Raw genomic sequence first — 14,540 nt, forward strand, 5'->3', positions numbered from 1 at the left:
ACTGCAGGTAGCCTTGCTTGGGACCTTACCGCAGCCACTGGAACAGTTATCTCCAGACACCCAGTCTACAGACGACTGAACAGACATGGTTTATTCGCCCGGAGACCTGCAAGGTGCATTCCACTAACCCCTGGTCACAGGAGAGCCCATAAACACAGTACATGATCACCGGAACAGTGGTCCCAGGTTATGTTCATGGACGAGTCCAGGTATAGTCTGAACAGTGATTCTCGCCGGGTTTTCATCCGTCGTGAACTAGGAACCAGATAAAAAAATGGTTCAAATGGCTCTGAGCACTATGGGACTCAACTGCTGTGGTCATAAGTCCCCTAGAACTTAGAACTACTTAAACCTAACTAACCTAAGGACAGCACACAACACCCAGCCATCACGAGGCAGAGAAAATCCCTGACCCCGCCGGGAATGGAACCCGGGAACCCGGGCGTGGGAAGCGAGAACGCTACCGTACGACCACGAGATGCGGGCTAGGAACCAGATACCAACCCCTTAATATCCTTGAAAGGGACCTGTATGGAGGTCGTGGTTTGATGGTGTGGAGTGGGATTGTGACTGGTGCACATACACCCCTGCATGTCTTTGACAGAGGAACTGTAACAGGTCAGGTGTATCGGGACGTCATTTTGCACCAGTATGTCTGCCTTTTCAGGGGTGCAGTGGGTCCCACCTTCCTCCTGATGGATGATAAAGCACGGTCCCACTGAGCTGCCATCGTGGAGGAGTACCTTGAAATAGAAGATATCAGGCAAATGGAGTGGCCTGCCTGTTCTCCAGACCTAAACACCATCGAGCAGGTCTGGGATACTCTCGGTCGACGTATCGCTGCACATCTTCAAACCCCTATGACACTTCAGGAGCTCCGACAGGCACTGGTACAAGAATGGGAGGATATACCACAGCAGCTGCTCGACCACCTGATCCAGAGTATGCCAACCTGTTGTGCGGCCTGTGTACGTGTGCATGGTTATCAAATTCCAAATTGATGTCGAAGTAATTGCGCAGGAAACAGTGGCGTTTTGTAGCCCATGTGTTTTGGGACGGTTTTCTCAACTTATCACCAATATCGTGGACTTACAGGCCTGTGTTGTGTGTGTTCCCTATGTGCCTATACTATTAGGGCCAGTTTTGTGTAGTACCATGTTGTGTGGCACTATATTCTGCAAGTATCCTTAATTTATGAGCATGAGTGTATTTTCACCACCTCCTCCCCCTCTCTCTCTGTCCATCTCCTTTTCCTCTCTCGCTCTCTGATCTTGAGCTGTGTTTATTGCTATTGTCTACAAAACCTTAACTGGAAACTGAGTCGTTTAAAATGAAAGTGTAAATCGACAGAGATCATTAGAATACGGGGTGTAAGAAATCTCTCCAGCTGCTGGATCTATGGGGATAGGTAGGTTCAACGACATTATTTCACATAGTTTTAATCTGTGAACGGGTAGGATTACGAAGTTCATACCCATCAGATTCCGTAGTAGTATTATAATCATAAGCCGCAAGCCATAATACAACTTTCCTGCTTTCTGTCAAAACAGACTGCTATGAAGAAAACAAAACAGCGCATCGTTATTTGTGCCATTTTTGTTTAAAATTACGTATATACAAGGAGCAAGAATACATACGGGAGAAACAATTACTCTAACGGGCAAATATCCTGCTATCATAGTTAAAACTGACTGCAAGAGAGGAAACGACACGGCATCTGTCAGGAAGCATGCGTCTGGCATGGGCAACGTTTAGTATTGCCGGTGTTGCTGTTACAGTACGTTCAACAAATGGTGCTGCAGTAAGTGTATAAAAAACCGAGCGTGTGAGAAAGCAACGTCGTGCCAAAATTTCAAAGCGCTCGGTGACAAACTGTCGAAGATATATGGCGTTATAAAAACGAAAATTTACATTTTCATTTATCTAGGTATATGAAAAGACTAAAAGCCGCTTGTGCAACATCGCGTTTCGTTTTCTTCTTTACACGCTTCTAAACATTCTTCTACCTTGCTACCCTTGTTTGTAATCTTCACGAGAATACGTTCTTCATCCACTTTATTGCCTCACTACCAAACTGATGTAATAATAATTATTAACGTCAATAGCATGGAATATTATTTGGGTGGGTCCACACTATTCGTACTCAGCACACTTGTGCTCGTTAGATTCGTGGGTCAGGGGACCCTCCTGGCTAGTCTAACTCGCGCTTGTGCTGCTCCTGTCTGCGTCCACACACACTACCATTTACCCTAGCTGTTAGCCAGGCACTGGCTCGTGAGGATCCGCTCCGTACTCGCAGCCGTAACCAGTGCCAGCTTCCTAACTTAAAAATCGACGAAGTGGTTATAGCAAGTGCCAGCTTCCTGGTGATACGCCTGTTAGCTCAGGAACAAGGTAGATGAAGACCGGGACGGCTCCTGTATAGGTTTGCAGGTTTGCGCTACCCCCAACTGTCTTTGCCTTCGGAGCGTTCTATACTAGTTGTGAAGTAGCGCTCCGTTTATCTCTTTTGAAATGCCGGGGCTCCAAACGCCGAACGCAGCGGAGTTGGACGGAATGTGCCTACGGCGACAGGGGGTGGCACTGTGGCTGCAAACGTGGACTTGTGTGTCTCAGAGGGGATGCGGGGGCAAAACTTGGCAACACTGTACTCGTATGCAGGCCTTGTGTGTATAAACACCTCACCCGGGCCACGCTGCCAGCCACAGGAAGAGGGCCCAAACTCTTCCGAAGGGAAACGGAACTATCGGATCTTCGAACAAAGCGGGATTCTCGCGCCACCTTACCAGTTCAGGTGTAGCTGCGAGCGAACTACTCGTATTTCCTGTGCGTTGTGTTAGTTATTTAATGTGTGCTACAGTGAATTTTGAGGCTCAAGTGACAAGTGAATATGTGAAATAATGAATCAGGTAATTTCATTGCTCTCTGAACCCTTCAGTTCACGGAAGTTTGAAGAAAAATTAGAAATCAAGAGGCTAGGTAGACCTACTCCTGCTTTAACAACTTCGCAAACCGTTAAAACGAAAAGTCGCCAATTCAATAGGAAATTTAACTTTGAATTGTACAACAATCATGAATGGCTGTGTGGTTGTGACACGAAAAATGCCTTATTTTGTTTTACTTGTTTATTATTTGGAGGAGATCTTTCATGGTCTAAACACGGAGTCTGTAACATTCAACATCTCCATGACAAAATTAGAAAACACGAACTTTCTTCAGTCCATGTAAATAACGTTTTTAATATGGCAAGTCTGGGCAATGTAAATATAGCTACCCAATCAGACAGTGGGTAAAGAAGGTCCGTGGCATTACACAACCAAAAAGTTACCGATAATAGATACATATTGAATCTAATTATTAACTGTATTCGTTTCTGTGGTGCATTGGAACTTGCCCTTAGAGGACATGATGAGACTGAATCATCTTCCAATCCTGGTGTTTTTCGTCCCTTGATTAACTTTAGTGCAGAATTAGACTCTGAATAAAATCGTATTTAGAGAAAGCTACAGTTTTCAAAGGAACCTCATTAACCACCCAGAATGAATTCCTCCAGTGCATGCTTCTAGTCTGCCAAGAGGAAATTAGAAAGGAAATTAGGCTAAGGGAGCTGAGTTTTTGGCCATAATAGCTGACGAAAGCAGTGACGTAGCCTGTGTTTTCCAGATGGTTATAGCACCAGAAAAGCATGATGCCCAGTCTTTGGCACTGTCCATCATCGAACAGATAAATAATAATTTGGGGAACTATCCACATAAGCTAATAGCGCAAACATATGATGGTGCAGCAGTCACGAGTGGTTCGTCACGTGGTGTGCAGGCTCTTGTTAAGGAAAAGTTTCCCAATGCTTCATACATTCATTTTTATGCCCACCAGTTGAATCTCATTATGCTTAAAGCCGCTTCCATTAATAAAAATGTGCGAATATTCTTCACTAAACTTCAGGGACTTTGCAGCTTCTTTTCACCATCTCCTCAAAGAACAGCAATTCTCGACGAAATAGTACGAAAACGACTGCCACGTTCAGTGCCTACTCATTGGAATTTTCAGTCAAGGAGCGTCAACACCGTTTTCGAATATAGGGAAGATATTATTTATCACGTGCATGAATAATATGATCCAGGGGGAAAAACTGTGTAATGAGAACACAATCCTGCAAGCCTGTGGTTTAGTAACAATTTTGAAGGACGAAAAGTTCATTTTTTGGCTTTCATTTTTTCATAAAATCATGATCCATGTGGAGATTTTGTATAACCAGCTACAAAAAGGGGATATTGACCCAACTTACCCACAAAATCAGCTGACAGCTTTTGAGCGTGAAATTGCGATCATTAGGGAAGGGGTGAGTGAAAATTCAACAGGTTTACGCGAGTATCATAAAAGAGGGAGAACTGAAAATGGCTCAGTGATGTGTAATCTACTGCGGGAGGCAAAAGAAGTATGAGACGTCATAAGTTACGAGGCAAAAGAAAGATTCAGCTTCACTGGACACCTAGTTGCGGCCTTTTCTCTTTCTAGCAGAGAAATTCGCTACTTACTCTTCCAGTTTTCCAGAAACTTCTTTCAGAGCTACTATTGAATACTACTCTTTTTTGGAAGCAAAGAAACTTCTTTGTGATACACTGAGCGAATCTGTGAAGCTCCTGAAAGCGATAATTATAATTCCAATGACCACATCAGAAGCAGAACGTTGTTTTTCTTCGCTGAAAGGCATCAAAACCTTCTTGCGGAATACTGTGGACCAAGAAAGACTATCAACATTTGCGATGCTCTCTATTGAATGAGACCTAGTTTTAGGAATTGCAGACTTCAATCAAAGAGTGATTGAAAGATTTGCAAATATGAAGGAAAGAAGAATAGAGTTCCTGTACAAGTGATCACCACCACATCCAAATTCAGGGATAAAATCGAGCGGCGTTAGCATCAGTCCTGATGAAAAAGGTTAGTAAGGCATGCCTACCACTTTTTGAGTGCATAGAGCTGCAGTTGATTTTAATTCCTTTTATTCTGCAAAAGTAATACTTTTTTCTGTGTACACCTTTTGGTTTTATTATGAGTAGATGCAGGAGTGACACAAGCGAGCGGTCTCTCTCTTTACATCACACGTTACAAAGACGTGAGCACTGTACTGATTTCCTCTCTTTTGTTGATGTTTTGCTTCGTGAGCAAAGTGCACCACCATCTTCTTTGGTCACGAGCCGCCACTGATGAAAACACAACAAAGACCCCAAAAAACGCAGATGGTGGAAGACTGCAGTAGTCAGAAGCAGAAAACGATATAGTGGGAGTGATTTGATGGATGACTTGGATGTTGAAGACGTTCATTTCAAGACATTCTGCCGTACGTTTGCATCTGATTTTGTATATTTGATAAATTTGGTTGGGCCTAAGATGGCAAAGGCTGACAGCAAATTTCGAAAAGCTGTACCAGATATTGAGTGGTTGGCAGTTATGCTCAGATACCTAACAACTTGCGATTCGTACTCCAGCCTCAGTTTTTTGTCTCTCCAGGAAAGTGATATCTAACATTATTGCTGAAGTATGTGCATCTCTTAGTGGCAGCTTGAAGGAGTTTCTAAAGGTAAGTTAATAAACTATATAAATTTTGTTATTAATGCACTTCTATTTATCAGGTATCAAGCAGAATATAATAATAACGTAATTTTTTTATTTTAAATGAGTCAAAAATTGAACACAAAGATTATTATTTTTAATTAAGTGTTACAAATCAAGCAAATCCTGAAAATATGGAGAGCCTTCTTCGGTGTTGTCAGAAGCAGTGTTGGATGCTGGTTTGGGTCTGCCCATGGGCATGATGAGTTGAAAGAATGGATAAATGCGACTAGTTGCTGTAGTCGCTGTTGCTTGAACTTGGTCTAGAATGTTCTAAACAGCTGTTTTCTGATCTGAAAATCGTGTCGGAAAATTCCTTAGTAACAAAAGCACGTGTTATTTTGTCCACGGGTCGTAGAATGTTGGCTACGTACTTTCCATAGGTGTCAGACTCGTCTCTACTTTTAGATATAGCAGCTTGTAGTGCATCATATGCCTCTTCTGTATGGGGATTCTCGGCCTGTTTTCTCTCATTTGTTCTTGGTGAGGCAAATACCTTCTTTTGGTGGTTTGGTATGGATGGCACTTTGTTGGCTTGCTTTGTTTGATGATCCACTTTTTGATTACTGATTTCTTCACAAGTGCTCGCTGCATCTTAGAGTTTATCCATGCTCACAACCCTCTGTTCTTCCAAATCCTCCTTACATCCCTCCTAAAACAAAGCGACTAACAATAGATTAACATAAACAATAACAAAGCAAGGAAATTAAGAAAAGAAAAGAATGGATATAGGCATAGGGGAGAAATACGATAATGATCGTAAAGAACTGGGAGCAATGTAAAGTTGATAAGTAAAATGTAAAATATGCTTTATAATTATTATATACCTATTACTGCACATTGTTATTGATTTTAATTACTGTTAAAGTTCATTATTTTTAGAATATCTATTATTATTATGCCATTGATAATTATTAATATTGTTAGGAATTATTGGTTTCTATTTATTTTTTATTTTATTTTTTTGCAGATACCTCATAAATAATAATAGTTGTTGCTTTTAGCCCAGGAATCAGAGAAAAATGGAACTTTCCTCATTATCTTTTTGCAGTCAATGGTAAACATTGCGCAGTCCAAAGAGCAGTCTGGAAGCGATTTTTGGGATTGTAAGACTTTTCTCCGTGTTGTGCCATTTGGTATAGTGGATGCTGACGATTGTTTCTTGTGTGCTGATGTGCTGTCAAGGTCGAATTTCAGACAGTGGTGTTTGTCGGAATACATATTTTTTTAACAATATGAGGAATGGTACAGTCTTCTTCTCGGACAATCGTACCCTCCCAGGAAGACAGAAAAAAGTATCCTATGTTGCTGTCGCCTACGACCCGTTTCCCCTCGACTATCACATCGTGAAGTCGTATTGTGGACAACCTCGGAGGTCTAAGAAAAGGATTTTTTACTACAGACTTTCAAGAGCACGGAAGAGTGTGGAAAATGCGGTCGGAATACTTTCTTCCGTGTTCCGGATACTAAGAAAGCCTGTATAGGTTGAACATCAATAAAGCCGACAATCTGGAGAGATGGATTCCTGACTGGTAATGGAGGAGAAAAGACCTATGAACATGTGCCAGGAAATGCATAGTTGCCACGGGAGATGGAGCGGAAGAATGACACTTCCTCTGACAACGTGGCGTGTGTTCCTTGTGTGTTGCAGACAGTGTGATTGACGCAGCGTACTGTAAACAACAGAACTGTCCGATATTCATGGTTCAAATGGCTCTGAGCACTATGGGACTCAACTGCTGAGGTCATCAGTCCCCTAGAACTTAGAACTACTTAAACTTAACTAACCTAAGGACAACACACACATCCATGCCCGAGGCAGGATTCGAACCTGCGACCGTAGCGGTCGCGCGGTTCCAGACTGTAGCGCCAGAACCGCTCGGCCACCAGCGGCCGGCGGTCCGATATTCATGTCGGGAGTGGGAGCAAGCAGAGATGGTGTTTGTGTACCGTCGGGAAGATGGATACCAAAACAAGTAGCCTCGCAGACCTCAGCCACATCACACAACATTTCAAGTCCTTTTTGTGCGTTTGTGTGATCACAGGGCTTTCGGACAGACAAACGTGCAGGGAGGCGGCGGACTGTGCGTACTGTGCGTACACCTGGTTCTGCCTCTCGGCCGTTTCTATCCTCTTGCCCGTACACAAACACCATCTAGGCTTGTTCCCGGTATGACTACTGGACCATTCTGCTGCTTAAGCTGTCGGTACACGGACCATGCATCCGAGCGTTGAGCGTGCCGAGTTTCTGATGTCATAGTGTAGAACAGTACGTTGGGAAGTCTTTCCATACGTAAAGAGCAATATCTAGCATGCCAGACATTCTGAACGTGCGGTTGAACGATGACCAATAAGATGGCAGAACCCCACCTACGCACGCCTTCTCCCTTCGGTGCAGAGTTGTAAGGCGCCATATTGACTTTCAGTTGAAGCTCGTATGTATATATGCCATTTCTGAGCACCAGAAAACGCGGGAGCTCTCAAAAACCCTCCGTTAATTGTATGATTCGTTGTACTAAAATGACAATAAATGTCATATTCGTGGTAGAAGGATTATTGTAACTTACGTATTATGAGAGTAGGCCGTCTGAAATCAACAGCATGTTGAGGACCCATTAAAAACGCATTGTTGTTGGTACAATTTGTTATAGTTAAATTTCAGTTAGTAATACAGCTACAATTAAAACTTTCAGGACATGGCAACAAATTAGATATGGTCTCCCAACGCTCGTGGTCGCAGCAGCGCAATCAGTAGCGTCATAATTTTAAATGTTAGTGGATTGCATCCCACTACACCCACAAATTTTTCTTATAACCTTTAATTTTTGATAGGTTCTGATACTTTCGTATTACTTTAATATATGCATATACTGTAATGTTCGATGTTATGTAAATATAAGGGCGCTTTTTGAGGAGTGAGTTTGATCGATTGACTTAATACTCGTATACAGGGCGCTTTGCACTGCTTGCAGTAAGATATTTTGCCCTTTTTTTCTTTTAAGGTCTGTTAATTCACATGTAGCCATTCTGCTACTGAATAGCAACAGTGATCAAGCAAGAATGACCTTAGGGTTTTACTAAAAAGTGAGAATGATGACATAATTTTTATCTTATGTGGAGAACTATTGTAAATTTGTATCGCACTATTTGTAATGGAACTTTTATAAGCCGATGTCCTTACTGACTCAACATGGTACTTTCTTTTTAGCCTTATAATATTTTAACGGATACTGAAGTTTTCATTTATGTATATTACAGACAGAACAATCTAACTAGCATACGGGCAAGGGAAAAACGTAAGTTTTAATAGAGCTAATATGGAAATTTACCCCCGTCCATTTCGTTAACAGTGTGCTTTACGATTCAGATACAGCCGACAACTGCCGCTGGGGACGTTGGGGCCCACGCACCGCGTGCACAGGTCGCACCGTTTCAGAGCGTTCAGCAGCACGTTGAACTCGGCACGCTCAACGTTGACGCTGACAGCACGGTCCGTGTGCCGACGGCTTTACAGTACCCTGTGCCAGCCACACAGCCTGCAACACATAAGTAATGCAGAGAACGTGATCAGAGGAACTTTCACTCGTCAGCACCATCTACCGTGGCAACTATACATTTCCGAACACACGCTCATAGTATCCGTCCCTGCAGTTTGTCGGTTGTATTAACGTTCTACTTGTATTACTACAGCGTGAGAAAGCCCAATGTGTTATTATGACTTGTGTATACCTTCATAATATCTTGCGAAAAAGTGCTGCTTGCAGACAAATTTATACTCCTGTAGGAGCAGTGGATCATGGGGGGAAAGGACACTTAAAGTCAGGAACTTAGAGAAATGAGATCTTTCCTAAAATAACGTTTTTACGATTACCGAAAATTTCACAAGTTCCGAAGACGGGAGATTGCCAGGGCATAAATGTTATGCATTATTATTTATTTATTATATACTTTTTTATCAACTTTTCCTAGAGTGATCAAATTATGGGATTCGGTATACTTTTGTTAAAAATATAAATTCCATTTTCAATATTTTATTAAAATCTCTGATGTTCAAAGCTCATTTTGTGATGAACCTTATATCTTTATCATAATTATAACTTTTTTTTTAATTTTAAATTTGAAAACCATAAGCAATTATTATATACCAAATAGTAATGGTAATAAGCTAAAATAAATACAAAAATATTTTAAAATGAGATATGATTCTATTAATAATATATCAAGGAATAACACCAAAGAGATTTAAAAATAACAAATTAACAGGCACCGAAATATAAGCTGAGAAAGACGAAAAGTTAAGTTGCTGTGAACAGAGGATCCAAAAGCTACAGAACGCCGTTAAGTTTTCTAATTGTTTTTATTATTTCCCGAAAATAAGTATTTTTTACTTACTTCTGTGTTTATTGTCTTCTGCGGCTGATATTTGCTGTGTAGAAATTCAAACGCTTTGAAAGCGAACTGGTTTGGAGCTTCCACTTCCTCAACCCCAGCGCCAGACTTTCCAGGCTTCTGGCGGACTTTCCTGTAAGTGGCTAATAAGCTGGTCATTTTCCTTTTTAATTCAGCCACATCCACGCAGAGTTCTGTCACAATGGAATTCCACGCTTGCCCTTTTTAGGATTTTATTTTATAATGGAAGTATGTGGCCTCCTACAACACAGGATATTGTTCATAAAAACTTCTGAATTTAATAGTAAAATCGTCGGTTCGATCCATTTTAAAAGAAAAACCTGTGTCCACGACACAGAAAAAGAAAAAAATCAAGACCGAACTGGACGAGTGCAGCGAGCCGACTGTTCAAGACCTGTCCGTCTTTCACACCACTCGTGCAATTCGCCTCTCGTCCCTTTGATGTACCGACAACAGGCAGAGCCAGAGAAACCGTAGGCTCGAGGGCCCGCTAGCCTCTCTCCCTCCGTCCGTCCACATTACTGCAACGCTCGCCAGCCTCACAAGAACACGAGTCACGCAAATAATGTGGACGCACATAATGGGGGAGCATATAAGCACAAACTCCTACTGACAGTCGCTCTGTGCGGGAACGTCTGGCCGCGACTGAAAAGCAAATCACATGGGTTCAATGAGCGCCTTGTAGTGGCCATAATGGACTAGTTCTTCTTTGAACGATATGTTGGACACCATGATGTTGATAGGTTAGTGTTTGCTCTGAACTATGTATTTTCGAAGGCTTGTGTCATTGGACATGTTCGAATTCGCTATTGCTTGTTGTACAGGTTGATCCAAAAAGAAAGAACAGGTTTCAGTTATTTGTTACAGACAGATTATAAAAGATAGAAAGACATTGAGCATGCCACTGCATAGAGCAAACAAAGTTCGACATTTTGACACAGCTGCGCTGTTGTTTGTTTGTAGCAACACGCCAACTACTCCACGAGAGAAATCATTTTGCCTGTTGTGAAGAACACTGGTCGGAGCCGCTACTTCTCCATCAAGTAGCTCCTCTGTTTGTCTCACAAGGGCTGAGTGCACCCCGCTTGCCAACAGCGCTCGGCAGACCGGATAGTTATCCACTCAAGTGCTAGCCCAGCCCGACAGCGCTTAACTTCGGTGATCTGACGGGATCCGGTGTTACCATTGCAGCCGTTGGCGGTCGGCTAAGCACGTCTGATGAAAATGTCGAGGATATCCGAAATGGAATTACACAGAGCCCACGGAAGTCCACAAGACGGTAAGGCCAGGAACTTCAGCTTCCTCAAACAATGGTGTGGCGTGTTGTGAAACGACGCCTGCCTATGAAGCCTTACAAATTGTTACTGCAGCAGCTGCGTCCCAATGACCACAATAAAAGGTAAGAATTTTGCATTTCAAATCTCCAAAACATGCAGAGGACATTATTTCTGAACGACTTGTCTTTCGGAGCCGAAGGCCCACTCTTCATGACGCACGACACATAGATTTACGCTTTGCCTGGACCCTTTCCAGGTAAGGCAAACAGCCATAATTTACTAATTCGGATGTCACAAAATCGTGTCGTCGTCGTCGTCGTCGAACATTAAAGAGACTCACTGAAACTGAATGTGTTTTTTGCCGTTTCTGTGCGCAAACTTCATCTACCTTTCTTGAAAAAGTGACACGGATGACATACGTGGGCACGCTGGAAAACTGGTTGTTTCCTCAACTTCATGAGGATTCCAATGACATCATTTTTATGCATGACGGCGCCCCGCCTCATTTTTAGCTTACGGTGTGGCGTTATCTTAACAGCGCCATCCCACAAAGTTGCATGGGAAGAGGTGGGCATCAACATTTCGTTCATTGTTTTTGGCCTTACGATTGTTTTCTGTGGGGATACATACAAGACAATCTTTGTCCCACCTACAGCAGCTACTCTTCAGTGTATGAGTAATCGAATTGTTGTAGCTGTGGATTAAATTAAGAGGGGCTTTTTGATTCACGTGTGGACTTAGATGGACTACCGTTTCAATGTTTCTCGAGTAATGCATGGTGCTCATGTTGATTGTGTGAAATAATATCCGTGCAAACATTAAACACTGAACCTTCCTGTACCCAGTGTCACGTGCAATGTGTTTTGTCTGTAATAAACAACTGAAATCCGTTGATTGTTTTGAATCACCCGGTATGTAGTTTCTGCTTATCCTGTGTTTGCCATTCCAATGCGTATATCATTTGTTTTACACTATGGACATGTTCGCCTTTGCGAGTCACTCCTCAGTTTATTCCAAAACCAACAATGTGTAGTGCAGAGTAAGTGCGGTCTCCTGGAGAAGCCAGCATTACCAACTATAATGTACCTTTCTTTAAAAAAACTGTTCAGTTTACGGAATCCACCTTAGCAATAAGAAAGAATTACACGAAGACCTAAATTAAGTTACTTGTGTCCAGAATGACACCTAGCATAAATACAGTTGATTTATAAATTTTTACAATATTACATAACATTAGTGCTATGTATTATCACTCTTATACACATCTTATACACAGTGATGGAATTCCTGTAAAAATTATCAGTGTGATAATGATATGGGCTATTTTTGGGCTGTCTTACTTTACTATTTCTAAATCATACGTGAAGATACATTTACATCAACGATTTCATATATATGTCATTGTCATCTAATGATCATCCAGTAGCTCTTGCTTCTGCGTCATCAAATTTCAACTGCTGTGTCCTTGTTACGTCTACAGGGCACGAAGATACCGTTTTCTTGCTATAAAATTTTTCTGAAATTACGAAATATATTACGGCTAGATAACTTTCCATTACTCTGTAAAACAGGTGTAATCTTACGTTAAGATTGGTTTGTTCATCTACATCTACATCTACATTTATACTCCGCGAGCCACCCAACGGTGTGTGGCGGAGGGCACTTTACGTGCCGCCGGCCGGTGTGGCCGTGCGGTTAAAGGCGCTTCAGTCTGGAACCGCGTGACCGCTACGGTCGCAGGTTCGCATCCTGCCTCGGGCATGGATGTGTGTGATGTCCTTAGGTTAGTTAGGTTTAATTAGTTCTAAGTTCTAGGCGACTGATGACCTCAGAAGTTAAGTCGCATAGTGCTCAGAGCCACTTTACGTGCCACTGTCATTACCTCCCTTTTCTGTTCCAGTCGCGTATGGTTCGCGGGAAGAACGACTGTCTGAAAGCCTCCGTGCGCGCTCGAATCTCTCTAATTTTACATTCGTGATCTCCTCGGGAGGTATAAGTAGGGGGAAGCAATATATTCGATACCTCATCCAGAAACGCACCCTCTCGAAACCTGGCCAGCAAGCTACACCGCGATGCAGAGCGCCTCTCTTGCAGAGTCTGCCACTTGAGTTTATTAAACATCTCCGTAACGCTATCACGGTTACCAAATAACCCTGTGACGAAACGCGCCGCTCTTCTTTGAATGTTCTCTATCTCCTCCGTCAACCCGATCTGGTACGGATCCCACACTGATGAGCAATACTCAAGTATAGGTCGAACGAGTGTTTTGTAAGCCACCTCCTTTGTTGATGGACTACATTTTCTAAGGACTCTCCCAATGAATCTCAACCTGGTACCCGCCTTACCAACAATTAATTTTATATGATCATTCCACTTCAAATCGTTCCGTACGCATACCCCCAGATATTTTACAGAAGTAACTGCTACCAGTGTTTGTTCCGCTATCATATAATCATACAATAAAGGATCCTTCTTTCTATGTATTCGCAATACATTACATTTGTCTATGTTAAGGGTCAGTTGCCACTCCCTGCACCAAGTGCCTATCCGCCGCAGATCTTCCTGCATTTCGCTACAATTTTCTAATGCTGCAACTTCTCTGTATACTACAGCATCATCCGCGAAAAGCCGCATGGAACTTCCGACACTATCTCTCCATTGATAACAACATGCTGTGTTCTGTTTGCTAAAAACTCTTCAATCCAGCCACAAAGCTAGTCTGATATTCCGTAGGTTCTTGCTTTGTTTATCAGGCGACAGTGCAGAACTTTATCGAAAGCCTTCGGGAAGTCAATGAAAATAGCATCTACCTGGGAGCCTGTATCTAATATTTTCTGGGTCTCATGAACAAATAAAGCGAGTTGGGTCTCACACGATCGCTGTTTCCGGAATCCATGTTGATTCCTACAGAGTAGATTCTGGGTTTCCAAAAACGACATGATACGCGAGCAAAAACATGTTCTAAAATTCTACAACAGATCGACGTCAGAGATATAGGTCTATAGTTTTGCGCATCTGCTCGACGACCCCTCTTGAAGACAGGGACTACCTGTGCTCTTTTCCAATCATTTGGAACCTTCCGTTCCTTTAGAGACTTGCGGTACACGGCTGTTAGAACGGGGGCAAGTTCTTTCGCATACTCTGTGTAGAATCGAATTGGTATACCGTCAGGTCCAGTGGACTTTCCTCTGTTGAGTGATTCCAGTTGCTTTTCTATTCCTTGGACACTTATTTCGATGTCAG

At 42.4% G+C, this 14,540-nt stretch overlaps 1 pseudogene; it reads right to left on the reverse strand.

The window, feature by feature from the left end:
- LOC126235013 (uncharacterized) overlaps positions 1 to 10,326 on the reverse strand; it is a 34,924-nt pseudogene extending 24,598 nt beyond the window's left edge.
- Between the last annotated feature and the right edge of the window lie 4,214 nt (positions 10,327 to 14,540).

The sequence above is a fragment of the Schistocerca nitens genome, chromosome 2 (genome assembly GCF_023898315.1).
Source record: "Schistocerca nitens isolate TAMUIC-IGC-003100 chromosome 2, iqSchNite1.1, whole genome shotgun sequence".
Taxonomy (NCBI): domain Eukaryota; kingdom Metazoa; phylum Arthropoda; class Insecta; order Orthoptera; family Acrididae; genus Schistocerca; species Schistocerca nitens.